Below are 19,140 nucleotides of genomic sequence, written 5' to 3'. Positions count from 1 at the left end.
CCTCCTAGTCACACCTCCTCATTCACTAGTCTTCTGTTCCCAGAAAAGTCTTCTATTCCGTTTGGTTTCTGACCTTTATCCTCGGTGATTTCAATAAGTGGATGACCCATCAAAAAGCCCCAGCTTCTCAATTTCTTGATTTCCATAATCCACTCTCATTTACCTTTTGCCCCTTCAGTCACTTGTTTTATGGTGACACGTAGGATCTTTACATCTTTTAAAAAAATGAACCTTTTCAAGTAGAAAGATCTAACTTCCTCCTGCATAGCTGTGCAGTTTATTGATACAAGTACTTCCATATAACCACATGGTTCTTCAGTGATGTGGAGGCATTTGATCCCTTTATCCTGCCACTTTCTTGTTATCCATCAATCCCCTCTCATCACTTTGTCTTCTTCAGCACAGATTCTGTTATCATCGGCATAGTACTCCTTTGCAAATACTTTCTACTCCCTGTTCCTTCTTTCTCTCAATTGAGCTCACCCTATAAAACCTCAATCCATGTGTGAGTATACCTTGCTTCAGGGTTTTTTGCACCCAAACAGGAAAAAATTAGTTGTCATAGGAATCACACAGATGACTCGTTTTAAATCTATAGTCTCAGGCCACAGTTTGAATCTTGAGAGGACCCAGAAATCTTGTTACATTTCTCTAGTGAGTCAGTTTTTTTGCTTCCTGGGATGATGGTAGTGATGATGGATCCTTTCTCTTCAATCTTCTACCTGATCTTTTACACCTTTCTCTCCCAGCAGGTGTCCCTGTTCATATTTTATTGAGAAGATGGAACAAAGCAAAAAGATGCAAATCAGAAAAGGCTACAGACTATATTATTCTAACTATATGATCTTCTTATCAAAAGACAAAACTATGGAGACAGTAAAAAGATCAGTGGTTTTCAGGGGTTTGGCTTGAGGAAGGGATGAGCAGGATGAACACAAGAGGATTTTCAGGGCAGTGAAACTATTCCATACCATAATGGTGGATACACATCATTATACATTTTACCAAGTCCATAGAATACACAACACCCAAAGTGCATGGTGATATAAACTATGGGCTTTGGATGACTATGATGTGTCAATGTACATTCATCAACTGTAACAAATGTAAGTTTCTTGGGAGATGTGGATAATGGAGGATGTCAGGCATGTGTTGGTGGTAGAATGTATATGGGAAATCTCTGTACTTTCCCTTTAATTTTGCTGTGAACCTAAAACTGCTCTAAAAACAGTCTTAATTTTAAGAGTCTGTATTTAAAGGGTAGTTGAAACTGACATTAATTCATAAACAGAAGATTATATTAATTCATAAACATAGAAATTAAAATGAACTAAATCTAGATATACCAAAACAGATAAATCTCAAATACATAACCTTCAGCAAAAGCAAGCTGCAGAGATTCTGTATATGTGAGTTTTAAAACAAAGTATCATACACTATATGCAGACACACAAATGTAGAAAAGTATATTAATGATAAAACAACTTCAGAATAGGAGAAAAGAGAGGGAAAGAATAGGAGTGGTACATTAGCTTGATCTGTTATATTTCTTTTTAAAAAATGCTTCCAGTAAAGATGCCAAAAGAGAGGGTATAAACAGAAAATGTGAGGAATGTTATAAAAAGGAAAATTAAACAGAGACAGTAGGTCCTATACATCAAGAAAGGAAGGAGGTATATTTTCAAACAAAGGACATAAAACACAGCATCCAGTTTTTGCAGACAGTGGAATGAGTATTAAGAAGCTCTGCCTATTATCACTCATAATTTTTGAAGAAAGTTTCAGCAGAATGATGGGGGTACAAGCCAGATGGTGGGAGGTGGAGGAGAGACGTGGCACTGAAGAAGTGGAGGCAGTGAGAGCAAATTGCTCATTCAAGAATGTCGGCAATGATGAAGAAAGGGGTAGAGAAAGATACAGGAGTTGGAATGAGAAATTTTTGTCTGATGCTTCAGTTTTGGGCCAGGTGGGTTCTCAAATAACTCAACCATTTTGCAAAACATTGTCTTTATATTATCAAAAATAAAGGACAGAAATAAATATCTTTTTTCTTAAGGGAATATCTGCAAACTATCTTATTTGTTAATATAGCATAACATAACACTAGGAGCTTGGTTCAATTGACAAAGAAAATGAATAACAGAGTTGGAAAAATTGAGAAAAGAAGATCTGAGACATCTAGAATTTTCTGGGTGTGATGCTAACTCAGATAGATCTCCACAAAGTGGGCTTATTGATATTGTTATCCAACTGGGATCTTTCCTTCAGCCTTTCAAACTTAGAAATTTAACTTCATCAATGCGAATATAATTAGCAGTCTCAGGAAGCTGATTCCACTAAAGAAGCTCATCAGATCAAGTTGATCTGGGATGCGAGAAAAAAAAAAACTTAATTTCTTTAAATTCTCATCAGAAATGTACTTATACAGATCAGAAATGGCATTAAATTATTCTATTCCTATAACTTTTCCTAACTGTAAAAGTTCTCTAATGATTTCCTTCGGGTAATTTTCTAAAAGAGGAAATATTGTTAGAGAACACATTGAAAGATCCTATATTGCTAAATTAACCAGTTCTACTCTAGATTATCTGTCCAAATGTGTATGTTATTACATTTTGGGGTAATAAAAAAATCTGAAGAAAAAAAAAAAAAAGCTCGAAACTGCTGTTTAAGCCACTTTACTTATTTATAAGTATGCCAGCATTTACTATCACAGCTTCTAAATTATGATGTATCTCTGTAAGGTCTAAAACAGCCCATGCCATCTTGGCCTGTTACTGAAGATGGCAAAAGTATTATCTTGTTGTAACATCAGCCCTGGTCTGATTCAGGAAACCCTGATATGAATGCTAGTTCAATCTTTAAAAGAAACTGAAAATAAGACTATAGAAAATATGAGTTGTTTGTATGGAATATTCCTTAGTGTAATATCTTTTAAAAGAAACCAATTCTCCATGGAAATAAACTAGTGAGTCTTTCATATAATTCTATTAAAAAAAAAAAGTTCTGATGGCACACTTAAAGAAGTAACATTAAACTACTTACTCCTGTGTATGCAGTGAGTTTTAAACCATTTTCTCAGATATAAAAAGGTATAGTTCTTTTGGACCTACACCAAAATGTTTATTTTGCACAGCTCATTCTATTCAATGAGAGCTTTGACTTGCAATGGTCCTGGGCAATGCTATTTGTCCAGAAAGTTTGTAAGCATGGGTATCTGGAAAAAATAATTATATTCTGAGACAGAAGATTTTAGGATTTCTCTCTGAAAGGATAGAAATTATAAATGTCAGATATCTTTAAATCTTTATTTCCAAATTGAGATTCATGGTTCTATTTTAAAAACATCAAGCAAACTCCAAAGGAAAAAGACAGTCTAATAGCATTTTAGAGATATAGCTATTATATACAGGGGCTATGATTCGGCTCAATATAACTAAATTTATAAGCTACTTGGGCATCTTAATATTGGAACTTTGCTGCATCCTAAAGAAGGGTGGAAACTTGCTGGCTTCTTCTACAGCATCCATTTCCCCTTTTTTCCCCTTGGACCTCATTTTCAACAGAACACCCCCATCCCCAGTACAAAGGAGCTGTGTGGTTTGAGGGGGTAGATCTCACCCCTGTGTTAAGTCCAGCAAAGCATCTTGCACCTGATCACAGTGGCTAGTTCAGGGATAGGCATGTATCACATTTTGACCAATGAAATGTGAGACTTATTAAGTCCTTCAAGGAAGTTTCCTCACTCTTCTGTAGGAGCCTCAGGCCTACAATGTGAGAAGAGTGTCAGGCCCCATAACGCTACCATGAGGAAATCTAGGGTATAAATGATTCCAGCACCCAGAGGAGGACAGAGCTCCAAGAATCAAAATGAAGCTGGTGTTCATTTTGGCAACATGAACCTATAAATCAAGATTCCCAAAGCCTAAAATTGGAAGAATCTGTGGACAATTCAGTTACATTAATTGATATACATCTTTGCTTAGGCTGGTTGGGCTTTGTTTTCATTCATAGTGAGCTAGAAATCTGCCTCCCTCAGACTTCCCAAAAGAGAGATGGGTGCGTGTTATGGAAGCCCAAGTCCTTGTCCTAGGGTGAGGACAAAAATACATGGTGTCAACTCATACACTAACATTCCCTGTGGGTCAGACTGAAACTACCCTTGGTGAGACCTCACCTGGGAACTCATCCCTGCTTGCTCTCCCTCCCTTCCCCTCTTGCTTCTTTCGCTTCCTTACTGGTTTCACTTGGAAACACTTCCTTAGTACATCACTGACACACAAATAAATTCTTGCTTCAAGTTGTGTTTCTGGGTACTCTGTCCTAAGACACTCTTCTAAACAGAAAGATCTATAGATTGCCAGACTCAGAGGGGTAATATGATAGGGACAATGTCGCAAAAAGGTGGGTAAACTGTCACCATCCCAACATGATTTGAGGAAGGCTTTAGTTTAAGGATTTGATTGCCACTAATACTGGAAATGCTTACATGAATGACTTCTCTGTAAACTTTGGGGCCTTACAAATTTACCATTACACACCAGTATCCCAGGAAAGAGGCATGGGTAGCACATATCTTGTTCCTCATGACCAAAATCACCAAGTTGAGTGTAGCCCAGGCTTCTGGATGCCACAACTAGATCACCATGGGGTTAGGGAAAAGGAGGGCTCCTGGGGCACAGTCACATAACGGGGTCATCCTTGTCCTTCAGTTGTTGCTGCATCAGGGACTCTGACTGAAGTGTCAGGCAGCGACCTGATTAAGGGACCAGAGATTGGTGTTTCAGCTGTTCAGACCAGTTAACAAACTTAGGTAGCAGCAGTGATTGCTTGCCCAGGGATATTTGAAAAGGCCTGAATAGACAGGTCTGTGGGGCAGGGCAGAAGACCCATGTCATCCTTTGCATCATGTGAAAAAGAGATGGTCAGGTGAAATCAGATGATGACTAGGACTGCGGTTAGGATACGGCTATCCTCAAACTGGAAAATTCTTAAAGAGATGGGAATGCCAGACCACCTTACCTGCCTCCTGAGAAATCAGTATGTAGGTCAAGAAGCAACAGTTAGAAAAGGACATGGAACAATGGACTGGTTTCAAATTGGGAAAGGAGTATGTCAAGGCTGTATACTGTCACCTTGTTTATTTAACTTATATGCAGAGTACATCATGCAAAATGCCAGGCTGGATGAAGCACAGGCTGGAATCAAGATTACAGGAAGAACTATCAATAGTGTCAGATATGCAGATGACCCCACCCTTATGGCAGAAAGTAAAGAGGAACTAAAGAGCCTCCTGATGAAAGTGAAAGAGTGAAAAAGCTGGCTTAAAACTCAACATTCAAAAACAAAGATCATGGCATCTGGTCCCATCACTTCATGGCAAATAGATGGGGAAGCAATGGAAACAGTGACATACTTTATTTTATTGGGCTCCAAAATCATGGCAGATGGTGACCGCAGCCATGAAATTAAAGGATGCTCCTTGGAAAAAAAGCTAAGACCAACCTAGATAGCATCTTAAAAAACAGAGACCTTACTTTGCCAACAAATGTCCACCTAGCCAAAGCTATGGTTTTTCCAGTAGTCATGTATGAATATGTGAGTTGGACTATAAAAAAGCTGAGTGCCGAATAATTGATGCTTTTGAACTGTGGTGTTGGAGAAGACTCTTGAGAGTCCCTTGGACTGCAAGGAGATCCAACCAGTCAATCCTAAAGGAATAGCCCTGAATATTCATTGGAAGGACTGATACTGAAGCTCCAATACTTTGGCCAACTGATGAGAAGAACTGACTCATTGGAAAATACCCTGATGCTGGGAAAGATTGAGAAGGGATCAACAGAGGATGAGATGGTTGGATGGCATCACTGACTTGATGGACATGGGTCTGCACAAGCTCTGGGAGTTGTTGATGGACAGGGAGGCCTGGTGTGGTGCAGTTCATGGGGTCTCAAAGAGTCAGACACAACTGAATGACTGAACTGATCTTCAAACTCAGAGAAGATATAGGCCTTGTTGAAAGGAAGAAGTATTCATGATATCTAGCTTAGTCTGCATTGTCCCAAAGGTAGACCCTGAGGCAAGAATTCAAGTGCAGTTAGTTTATTCGGGGGAAGCCAGTACTGGAGTGAGAAGCATTACAAGGAAGGAAGGCAGGCAGAAGTGCAGCATATGCTGGCTATGACACTGAGTGACTGGAGATAACCCATCTGAAGTATCCCACCTGGTTGATGACTGGCATATACAAACCCTTCTTGACAGTCCCTGACTGAAGACTACTTTCTGGGGGTGTTAATTCTCAGCCTTTCCAACCTGCCACACGTACGTTAAAAAAAAAAAAAAAAAGCCCTTAGCACATATCAACTCCAAGTGACTGGTGCACACTGAAACAGTTTTGAAAGAATTAAAAATGATTGTTATTATGTACTACCTTCCTAGAAGTTGAGCTGAACAGGGCATACAATTAGCCCAGGTTAAAAAAAAAAAAAAGTGACCAAGACCTCACATTAACAGCACATCCAGAAAAGATGTGCAAGGATTTTCAGAGCTCATGATGGATTAACTTTCCAGCAGTTTTCATGGAATGCATGGTAACATTTTTTTTTAGGTGAAAATAAAGTCAGTTGATGGGTTTGATAAGTATGGGTTTTGCCATAAACTTTAAGTTAAATCTGCAATTCCAAGACTTGAAAAAATAAATCTTTTAAAGCACATAAACAAAACACTGCTGCTAAGTCACTTCAGTCGTGTCCGACTCTGTGTGACCCCAGAGATGGCAGCCCATCAGGCTCCCCCATCCCTGGGATTCTCCTGGCAAGAATACTGGAGTGGGTTGCCATCTCCTTCTCCAAAACAAAATACTATGTGACAGGATTTATATTATTTATAATTAATAAATTTATAATGCAAAAACTTAGGATTTTAAAGTAAGTTTGTATAATGCTGCTGTTGCTGCTACGTCGCTTCAGTCGTGTCCAACTCTGTGCAACCCCATAGACGGCAGCCCACCAGGCTCCTTCGTCCTTGGGATTCTCCAGGCAAGAACAGTGGAGTGGGTTGCCATTTCTTTCTCCAATGCATGAAAGTGAAAAGTGAAAGGGAAGTCGCTCAGTTGTGTCCAACTCTTAGTGACTCCATGGACTGCAGCCTACCAGGCTCCTCCATCCATGGGATTTTCCAAGCAAGAGTACTGGAGTGGGGTGCCATTGCCTTCTCCATTGTATAATGGTGGTTTTGGTTTAAATTTTTTTTAAAAAAAGTGTTTGAAGATCACTGTAGCTCACTGCTAACATAACACTTTCAGAAGATTTCTGGATTCAGAATTCCTAGTTGCCAACTTGAAACCGGAAACCAACTTGAAACCGGAAACCAACTTGAGCTGATTCAAGTAGGAAGGGAAGTAACTGATGGATATGCAGGAGCTCACATAATTGTGGGACAGGCTGGAGGACAAGATCCAGAAGTTACATAACCATGTAGCATGTCCCAAACACATAGCAAACACATAGCTGTCCCCTGCGGACAGCACTGCAAAACAATACAGACTCGGGCTCGCACATCAAAATACTGCTGGTGTGACCGCGTGCCCTGGATGCCACCAGGAACATCAACGGCATGGCTCCTTTATGAACTTGCTCTTGCTGAAGGTGTATGACCACAAGAGGGTGTTCTCCTTAGGTCAGGTAGTTATAAACCTGAGTCTAGGTCTCTCTTGCTATAAGAAACAGCAAAAAAAAAAAAAAAAAAAAAGTACTGTTATAATGAGTTCTATGTCCCACTCAAACTCACAAAGTAGGAAATTCTCAAGAAATGAGAGCTCTGCTGTTGAACAGCTGGAAAACAAAGATAAATACCCCTTACAAGTGGTTGCTTTTCATTCGAATTACTACCTTCTGTTTTCCAAAACAACTGTCTGCTTAGAATTTCTTTTAATCCACTGTGCTATGACATGTCTGTGGTTTTTAATTGAGTTTCTGATGCATATGTTAAAAAGCAGATCATTAGTTTCTATCATTATTTTTATGCATGAAAAAATCCCCTTACAGGAGTTATTATCACATGGGGTAATGACTTGGAAAACATTTCTCCGATTCCAGAGTGACAATTTAACAATAGGAAGAAAGGGAGAGAGGGAGGAGACACCACAGATATTCTTCTGAAGTCTTATATCTGAGTTTTGGTTTGTTTGTTATTCATGATGTGAATTGTTAAATTCAGAAAAATGGGGGGACCATATCTCAAAGCTGGTCAAAATGGGCATTAGGGTCATATCTGAGGCTGACCAGGATAATGAATTAGCTTACTTCCCTGGTAGGAGAATGAGGATGCTAACTTTGTAGAGGACAATTTGGCAATATGGATATAAATGGTAATATGGATATATAGAAATCTCATTTGCTGAAATTAGAGAACAGAGGTCTGCAATTTTGTTAAGAGCCAGATACTCATTATTTTGTGGACCATATGATTTCTGTCACAGCCAACCATTGTCATCCAAAAGCAGCCAGCATACATAACACATAAACTAACAACTGTGACTGTATTCCAACAAAACTTCCTAAAAAAATTTGGTCTGTGAGCTGGTTAGAGATGTTTAACATTAACAATACAGATGCCTACTACTGAAGAAAAATAATGTACCAGAGGCATTTATTACTGAATAAAATATTTAAAATTGTTGAATTTGTCTCTTTGTAATAGTCCTCAACAAGAATCTGAAGGAAAACTCACAGTACCCACATCTGGGCCAGTAACTTCACATGACCTCTTGTTTACATCGCGGTCTTTATTTTGTCATTTGATCAGGCATATCCCTGGGACAACAGTGTTAAAATTGCAGTGCAGTGCTTGACCACTTAGGTTCAAAGCCTGGCTTTGTCATTTACTAACAAAATGACTTTGAAGAAGATAAAATCCAGAATAGAAACCAGCAGAACCACGGACACATTCGTAAGTGAGATGGAGGCTAAGAAGAATACAATTAAGTAATTCATCAAGACTTAAGATTTCAGTGAAGGTTGAACACATACCACTCCTTGCCCTGGCAGTGGAGCCTAAACCTTATAACACCAGTATAATGAGTAAGAAACACATATGAAGTAAATGGTAATCTAGGCTGAAGAAACCAACACTTACACCTAAAAATTCTGGGCAGAGGTTTAGAATTTACAAGGACTCTGTACCTCAGAGAAAGATGGTCATGAGCAATAGTACTTACATTCTTTATAAAGGGTCAAATATGCTCCAATTCTCCTTCTATCTGATAGTACAATTACTTTTCTCAATGAGTTTCTTTAGTCAAAATCCACAAAGGTAATAAATTAAGTGGCTGTGCATCTCCGTTAATTTTTCATTGCTTCCTTACAAATTATCTCAAATTTCATGGCTTCAACAAGAAAACTTTATTACTTTACATACTGTAAGGTCAGAAGTCTGGTATGGGTCTGACTGGACTAAAATCCAAGGTGTTGGCAGAATGTTTTCCTTTCTGGAGGCTCTAAAGGAGAATGCATTTCCTGTTCACTTGTTTTTTGGGCAGAATCGGGTATGCTTCTCTTCCTGGGACCAAGATACTTGTTTTCTACCTGCCTGAACACTAAGGGCTGTTCTCAGCAAGAAACCAGCACAGGCCTTGGCTCCTGGCTGCCTCCTTCTCCAACTTCAAAGCCACCAGCAGCTGAACCAGATCTCATGTAGGACTCTCAGACCCACTCTCTTGCCTCCCTCTTCCAGTTTTATGGTTTTAAGTGATTAGAGTTGGGCCCACTCAGATAATTCAGAATATTCTCTGCACCAAACATCCTTAATAGTAACTACATTAGCAAAACCCATTTTTGTCATATAAGGTAATAATCACAGGTTCCAGGACATCCCTGGGTGGGGGTGGGGGTGCATTATTCTGCCTACCACAATACATATCTGCTTCTCCTACTCTTCCCAATGGAACTGATATCTGAAAAATGTTGAGCTGCCTTTGTTCATTCTTGGATATCAATTCCTTCTGATCTTTGAAAAAGTCTACCTTACAATGGCACACAATGATGTATCCATGGACGTGCTGCTGATCATCTGTAGATCCAGACTCAAATTTTGTCTTGTGAGTAAAAGTTATTTTATTTCTAATTACTATAAAGAATACTGAACTAGAATCAAGAAAGCCTTCACTGTTGGCTCTGCTATGTGACCCTCAGAGACTCTCTCAGCTTCTTTGGGACTCAGTTTCCTATCCACCAAAAGAGAGAAATGAACTTGGAAATTCCTAGATTTCCTTCTAGCTCTTAAAGTCTAAATCCATGGTTTGGGGGTACAGAGAAAGGCAGCAGAGGTGGGAGAATAATTATATTTTAGGTAAAAAAATCAAACAACTACAGCAAAACTTATAAAATGAAAACTTTTCCAGAAAAACATCTTGAAGAAAAACCCAAATGAACTTTTTGACCAACCCAATAGTAAGGTAAAGCTTTGACTTTTTCTTTTATTTTTAACTCCATACATATTTTAATGTAATTTCAGGCATTTGCTTTCCATTAGTGACTCAAGGTAACTTGGTTTTGTCAAGACAATTTATATATTTCATGCTACCACTCCATTTCCAAGAGCTCTCCCTTGTGGCTCAGAGGGTAAAGAATCTGCCTACAATGTGTGAGAACCAGGTTCAACCCCTGGGTTGGAAAGATCCCCTGGAGAAGGGAATGGCAATCCACTCCAGTATTCTTGCCTAGAGAATTCCATGGACAGAGGAACCTGGCAGACTTCCGTCCATGGGGTCCCAAAGAGTTGGACATGACTCAGCAACTACACTTTCTTTCTTTCACCACTCCATCTATCTTTCTATTCTTTCTCACATTATTCATAGCTCATAGGCTAATCTCAGTATATCAATAAATTAGCTTTGATCTCTCTCACATTATGTCTACAACAAATCTATATCAATCTATGCTTTCAGTGTGGATTATACCATCAGAAGCAAGTTTAGGTTGAGATTGTAGAGACCTAAGTCAAGTAATTTCTGCCATCAACATCATTTTCCAAGTCCATCATGCTAAAATCTCAGTGAAAAGACAGCATAATTTTATTTGTACTGCAATCCAAACTGCTAAAGACAGTTATCTTTAAAAGACAAGCAAAAACTACAAAAAGGTAAGCACTCAGCTTAAAAGAATGTTCCTTAATCTGCTTTGCCAATAGTGATTACACAAAAATAGTAATTTACACACGCAAACACACAAAGGATATTGAGAAGGCGCAAGTCTGGGTGCTCCATTTGGATTAGTTGCACTCTTGCTATTTAAATCAAGTTGCCCCAAATTGTATGAATCAAGCACCTTCTCAGGCCAAAGTCAGAGGAGGCATAAGGCCAACCTGCCTGGTGGCTCAGTGGTAAAGAATCTGCCTGCAATATAGAAAATGTACGTTCCATCCCTGGGTTGGGAAGATCCCCTGGAGAAGGAAATGGCAACCCATTCCAGTATCTTTGCTTGGAAAATTCCATGGACAGAGGAGCGTGGCAGGCTATGGTCCAAAGAGTCAGACATGACTCAAGCGACTGAGCACACAGCCCCAGCCACAGGAGCTAAGTAAAATAAGGGCAGGTTAACCAAAGTCAAAGATCAGATATGCAGTGGAATAGTAGTAGTCTGCTGTGTTAGAACACTATTTTGTGTGGTATAAATCAGCTCACATGTGATTGCTAAATAGGGGAGTAATGTTAGAATAGTGCAGAAAGCAGGTTGGTATGTAGGTAATTTTTCCTAGCACTTTAATGTCCTGTGCTACCAAGAACCAACAGATAAAAGTCACATGGCTGACTGATGGATTACTCCTGGCCTGGAAGAATATGGTACCCAAATGACACGTTTTCACTCTGTGGCATCCCGCTGTCCCCTGTGCTTAGCTCAGCCATGTACTCCATATTGATAATGCTTATTTTGCATTTCTTCTAGATCTGCACAAAAGCAACAACAGACAACAGGTCAGAGCCATCTGTCTCTGGCATCTCTAATTTTGTGCAAAGTCTGCAACTTTTGAGGGTGATGCTCCTCTGCCCTTGCTTCCATCAATTAGCAGTGTCTGTCTTCCATAAACTGTCATTTGTCAAGACACCTCCAATTTTTTTTAAAGGTACAGCTCTCTAAGTTACTATAGTATCTCATTGTGTGCGTGCTCAGTCGCTTGAGTCGTGTCCGACTCTTTGCAACCCAACTGACCATAGACTGCCAGGCTCCTCTGTCCATGGGATTCTCCTGGCAAGAACACTGGAGTGTGTTGTCATGCCCTCCTCCATAGGATCTTCCCAACCCAGGGATCGAACTCACTGTCTCTTGCATCTCCTGCATTGGCAGGCGGGTTCCTTACCACTAGCGCCACCTGGGAAGCCCTAGCATTTCTTTACTTGTCAGGAATTTCACATCACGTTCTTTTAAATGTGTTCTTCTCGTTTGGACTGTTATTGTCTCTGTTAATGCTGTCGACTGGTTCTCAAACTCTGCTCCCTGTTATCATCACTTGTGGACCTGTTAGAATCCTGATGCCTAGGCTCTCCCCTCATACCATTTAATTTAGAATGTCTGGGGGTGGGAGCCAGGGCATTAGCAGTGTTCAAATATTCTCTATGTGTTTTCAGTGAGCAGCAATGTTTGAGAACCACTGCTCTAGTTCAGTTGTTCAGGGTTTGAGTGGTCTTTCCCCAGCCCATTTTCCCCTTAAGGTCTGTTATTTTAAGTGAATTTTTTCTTTTTTTTGAACGTGAGGATTTTCAGGAATGTACTTCATACTGTAGCCAAAATGTTTTATTTTACCTTTTCAAATTTCCAAAATATAAAGAATTCATAAAAATATATTTAACTATTTCATTAATATGCATTATTGAAGATCCTCTGGAGAAGGAAACGGCAACCCACTCTAGTATTCTTGCCTGGAAAACCCCATAAACAGAGGAGCCTGAGAGTCTATAGTCCATGGGGTTGCAGAGTCAGACACAACTTAGCAACTGAACACCAACAAACAATAGTCTATAAATGCCACAGTGGGCCTCCTGAGATGGACTGGCTCTCCAGATCTTTGGGATAAAGTGCTGCCACAGCTGGAGCACCCGGTATGTTCGTGACCTCACCACTGGCTGGTGCAGTGTGTGTCACACCTACACAGTTCTACAACTTGGCCCCCCTCTACTTTATTTACAAGCAGCCCTGTCTTTTCCTGGGTCTCCCTACTCTGCTGCCTCTCCGCCTGTCTTAACCATTATCTGTGAATCACATGTTTTCGGCCTTTCTACTCCTGCTGCTACAAATCAGAAACTCACATCTGGAGTCTTGCTAGTCTTCTAATCCTCACTTTCTACCTCTGCTAAACAATGAAAGTCAGGTTAATTTTCCTAACATGCATCTGTACTTTTCCTCAAGCTACAACTTAAGTCTTGGCTTTTTCATAAAATGGTCCAAGATTCTAACACATATCCACCTTCTTCTTCCTGAATCAATTAAAATGCATACTGCTCAATTTGTCCAATCAGAAAAAAAGAGACAGCGAGCAAAATATTTTAGTTGTACAAGCCCTGGGACTGAGTGAAAGGTTACCTGTGATATAATCTGTCTATGAGCAATAAGAACTGACATTAATAGAGTGCTTATTACATCCCAGGTTTTACAAGAATTACTTTTAGTCCTCCAACAATTTGGTAAAGTAAGTACCATCATTTCTCTATTTTACAGATAAGAAAACTGAGGTGAGAAGGTTAAGTAATCCACTCAGAGCCTCACTGGATCCAAATCCAAACAGGCTAGCTCCTGAGGTAGTGTTCTTAATCAAAACCCTATACTGCTTCTCAAGTAGCAAGTTAGTTAAATTTAATTCTTCCCAAATCTTAAAAAATGGCATAAAAAAATGTCTGCTTTAATAGCTAAAAGGAAAAAACCCATAATATATGAAAAACAGTTTGTTATTTACACTATTAAATGAACTAATGTTTTCACATCAATTATCTTTCTTTATAATTTGGGATATTTATTATTTTTCTATATACTAATTATTTCATGCTTATAATTAAAGCTCTGTACCTATTCAGGAATTTCTTTGTAAGGGGAAATCAGGGTTTATTTATGTCCTTTTCTGCCTTGGAAAATCCTAGAAAGATCTATTTAATATACATTGGTAATTGGTTGGCACTTTTAGAACTTGTAGGAATACAAATTGATATAAATAAAAGCTACATCATATTAGATTAAAAGTAATATTTTAATTTTCTATTATTGTAATTTTTTCCTATGAACCATTCAAATTCAGTTTCCTGAGAATCTACCATGAGTTTGATTCTGGGTTAATGAAAGAGAACAGGATACAAAGGGAAATGAGTTATGTTCTGCCTTTCAAGGGAATTAACCAGAGAGAGACTGATTTTATATACTTTGGTTTCTACTAATGGAAAGTAACTTCAGGAAAGTCGGATATCTAGTGACTCCTTTCTACCCTTTCCTTTTGCCCTTTCTTTTCTTCTCTATTCTTCATAAATCTTGATTGCAGTTCTAGATACATGTAGTTGGATTACTAGTGAGAGACAAATTCATGAATGGGTTGAGAGAGACAAAATATTGAGCCAATATTAACTGAACTAAATATATTAAAAAAATCTTTCTGCTCAAAGTTTGAATTCAGAACTAATGGACTAAAATGAATGCTCTTAGTAAAATAAAAAGCATTCCAGCACACTTTGATGTTTTAACAGTGACAGAGTTTCATTCAAATGAGTAGCACTTTGAGATATTTTATTTTATTTAAGTTCAAAATTTCACTGTGCCCCTTGGTAAAGAAACCACCTGCCAATATAGGAGATGTAAAAGACATTGGTTTGACCCCTGGGTGAGGAAGATCCCGTGGAGAAGGGCATGGCAACATACTCCAGTATCCTTGCCTGGAGAATCCCATGGACAGGGAGTTGGATACAACTTGGCAACTGAACTTGTAGTTTAGGTATGTAGTTTATGATGAAATTAGTTCTGTAAGTTACTATACAATATTAATAAATATTGTCACATATAAATACACTCTAAGAGATGAAACACTACATGGGTTATCCATTTTAAATACTTAGTATAATTTGCTGCTGTTGTTCAGTTGCTCAGTCCTGTACGACCCCATGGACTGCAGCATGCCAGGCTTCCCTGGCCTTCACTATCTTCGGGAGTTTACTCAAACTTAGCACAATACTTTAAAAAAAACTCCTTACTAATGATACCACATTTATCACTAGATAGTACTTTGGTTTTCTTTTAGTTCAGTATCTAACATCTGCACATCACATGACAGCTTCATTTTTCTTTTAATTTACAGAAGATATTGCTCTGGCATTTACCACCACCACCACCATCCCCCCAAACAAACAAACAAAAAATTGGGACATGCACCACCTAATTCCTGACTACATGTGGTTTCAAACAGGTCAAAATAAGTTCTAGTATATAAAATACTGAACATTTGGGAATGATCTGTAGGTAATTTTGTGAGCATGCTATAAACAGATGCTTGAAAACAGATGCTTTTCAGAAGAAAACTGCTGACATTGCAAGTTTTTAAACTGTCAATTCTTCAGGTAAGAAACAGCACACCTGTGAAAATGACTATACTACCAAACGCAATCTACAAATTCAATGTGATCCCTATCAAATTACCAATGGCATTTTCCACAGAACTAGAACAAAAAATTTCACAATTCATATGGAAACACAAAAGACCCTGAATAGCTAAAGCAGTCTTGAGAAAAAAGAATGGAGCTGGAGGAATCAACCTTCCTGACTTCAGAGTATACTACAAAGCTACAGTCATCAAGAGAGTATGGTACCAGCACAAAAACATAAATATAGACCAGTGGAACAAGACAGAAAGCCCAGAAATAAACCCATGGACCTATGGGTACCTTATTTTTGACAAAGGCGGCAAGAATATACAATGGAGCAAAGCAGCCTCTTCAATAAATAGTGCTGGGAAAATTGGACAACTACATGTAATAGAATGAAATTACACTTCCTAACACCATACACAAAGATAAACTCAAAATGGATTAAAGTCCTAAATGTAAGACCAGAAACTATAAACCTCTTAGAGGAAAACATGGGCAGAACACTCGATGACATAGATCAAAGCAAGATCCTCTATGACCAACCTCCTGCTGCTGCTGCTAAGTCGCTTCAGTCGTGTCCGACTCTGTGCAACCCCATAGATGGCAGCCCACCAGGCTCCCCCGTCCCTGGGATCTCCAGGCAAGAACACTGGAGTGGGTACCAACCTCCTAGAGTAATGGAAATAAAAACAAAAGTAACAAGTGGGACCTGATTAAAATTAAAATCTTTTGCTCAGCAAAGGAAACTAGAAGCAAGGTAAAAAGACAACCCTCAGAATGGGAGAAAATAATAGGAACTGAAACAAATGACAAAGTATTAATTTCCAAAATATACAAGCAGCTCATACAACTCATTACCAGAAAAACAATCAACCTAATCAGAAAGTGGAAAAAAACCTAAACAGACATTTCTCCAAAGAAGACATGCAGATGGCTAACAAACACATGAAAAGATGCCCAACACTACTCATTATTAGAGAAATACAAATCAAAACTACAATGAGCTATTACCTCACACTGGTCAGAATGGCTATCATCAAAAAGTCTACAAACAATAAGTGCTGGAGAGGGTGTGGAGAAAAGGGAACACTCTTGCACTGTTGGTGGGAATGTAAATTGATACAGCCACTATGGAAGATGGTACGGAGATTCCTTAAAAAAACTAGGAATAAAACCACCATATGACCCAGCAATCCCACTCCTAGGCATATACCCCAAAGAAACCAAAATTGAAAAAACCACATGTATCCCATTGTTCATTGCAGCACTATTTACAATAGCTAGAACATGGAAGCAATGTAGTTGTCCACTGACAGATGAGTGGATAAAGTTGTGGTACATATACACTATGGAATATTACTCAGCCATAAAAAGGAACACATTTGAATCAGTGCTAATGAGGCGGATGAACCTAGAGCCTATTACACAAAGTGAAGTAAGTCAGAAAAAGATACATATCATATACTAATGCATATATACAGAATCTAGAAACAAGGTACTGAAGAGTTTATCTGCAGGGCAGCAATGGAAAAACAGACATAGAGAATAGACTTATGGACATGGGGAAAGGGGAGGAGAGAGTGAGATATATGAAGAGAGTAAACATGTAAACTTACATTACCATACGTAAAATAGACAGCCAACAAGGAATTTGCTCTATGTCTCAGGAAACTCAAACATGTGCTCTGTATCAACTTAGAGGGGTGGGATGGTGAGGGAGATGGGCAAGAGGAAAAAAAAGAAACAGCACCCCTAACTGACATCACAAGGCAATTTTGTACAAAGGAAAAATAACTCTGGTATTTTGTATATGGATTTTTTTTTTTTTCTAACTTCAAGTCCTTTGAATCTAGAGTATCACAGTAAAATAAATGTTTTGTAGTAACACACATTAAATATCCAAAATGATAAATGGGGTAGAATTTAAGGAACTGAGGCCCAGATGAGCTGATGTCACTTGTGCAAGGATACACCATTTCATTAGCACAGCAGGACTAGAACCCAGTCTGCTGCTTATTTAGCAAGCTCTTCCAGAATCAGTCCTTTCCAGGAATAAGCAGCGGACCTGCCAGCCTTTTAAAAGTAACTGATTTTATAACCTGAGGAGAGGAAAACTTTGGGGTGTGGTGAAAGACTGTTTCCTAAGGAAGACTCACACTCTACCATTTGGATTCAGTCCCTATTAGCTCAGACTGTCAAGCATCTGACTCAGTTCAGTCGGTCAGTCGTGTCCGACTCTTTGTGACCCCATGAATCGCAGCACGCCAGGCCTCCCTGTCCATCACCATCTTCCGGAGTTCACTCAAACTCACGTCCATTGAGTTGGTGATGCCATCCAGCCATCTCATCCTCTGTCGTCCCCTTTTCCTCCTGCCCCCAATCCCTCCCAGCATCAGTCTTTTCCAATGAGCGTCTGCCTGCTGCTGCTGCTGCTGCTGCTGCTGCTGCTGCTGCTAAGTCGCTTCAGTCGTGTCCAACTCTGTGCGACCCCATAAACAGCAGCCCACCAGGCCGGGGTTCTCCAGGCAAGAACACTGGAGTGGGTTGCCATTTCCTTTTCCAATGCATGAAAGTAAAAAGTGAAAGTGAAGTCGCTCAGTCGTGTCCGACTCTTAGCGACCCCATGGACTGCAGCCTACCAGGCTCCTCCGTCCGTGGGATTTTCCAGCAAGAGTACTGGAGTGGGTTGCCATTGCCTTCTCCAGAGCGGCTGCCTACAATGTGGGAAACCCGGTTTTGATCCCTGGGTCCGGAAGACCCTTTGGAGAAGGAAACGGCAACCCATTCCAGAACTCTTGCCTGGAAAATCCCATGGACGGAGAAGCGTGGTAGGCTACAGTCCACGGGGTCGCAAAGACTCTGACACGACAGAGTGACAAAATGAATGAGTGACAACGCCGCCGCGATGCACCATTTTAAATTTTTTTTTAACAACAAAAACATTTGTATTGGGGTATAGCCCATCCACAGTAACAATGTTTGATAGTTGCAGGTGAACACGATGCAGCACTTTTAGAAGCAAATGCAAACTGCGAACATGCTTTTAACTACTGACTTCTCCAGATATGTATACCATACAGTACAGCTGTGGAACTTTGTCCGGGGTCGTTTAGCTTCTAAAACGTTAATTTTCGGCCTCTGCAGTACAAAATTAGGGATTCCACATCCCGGCGTCTACACTTCATACCAGAACAGCACTAGTCTCTCTACTTCACTTGTGGGGGAAAAAAAAACCAACAAAAACCTTATTCGGTTTTCTCCTGCCTTCCCCATCTTCTCTCAACATTTCCCCTTAGTAACTTCTGCCACTAAAGCCTTCCATTCCGCTATGAAGCGCGCTCGCCCACCTTCTCCCCATCTTCAGGGAGCTTCTTTCTTTCTTTCTCCCACCGCCCGTTCTCTTTAGCTCTTTCCGGCCTCCAATATCACCCGCAAGAGCAGAAACATACTGCACACGCGCATTAAGGCCGCCGTCGCTTTGCATCTCGGGAATGCTTGGCCGGTTTCTTTCAGTCTCTGATTCGTGGAGG

General features: G+C 39.7%; 1 long non-coding RNA gene across 1 annotated transcript; it reads right to left on the bottom strand.

Annotated features, from left to right (window-relative positions):
* On the bottom strand, nucleotides 1-19,074 carry LOC108635837. Its single transcript, XR_001917956.1, has 2 exons — nucleotides 18,958-19,074; nucleotides 1-758 (listed from the first exon to the last, which is right to left on the bottom strand). It is a non-coding gene; the product is annotated as an uncharacterized LOC108635837 (long non-coding RNA).

Source organism: Capra hircus, chromosome 4, assembly GCF_001704415.2.
Source record: "Capra hircus breed San Clemente chromosome 4, ASM170441v1, whole genome shotgun sequence".
Classification (NCBI taxonomy): domain Eukaryota; kingdom Metazoa; phylum Chordata; class Mammalia; order Artiodactyla; family Bovidae; genus Capra; species Capra hircus.
Note: the sequence above shows the minus strand (reverse complement) of the source record. Positions and strands in the feature narration are given on the sequence as shown.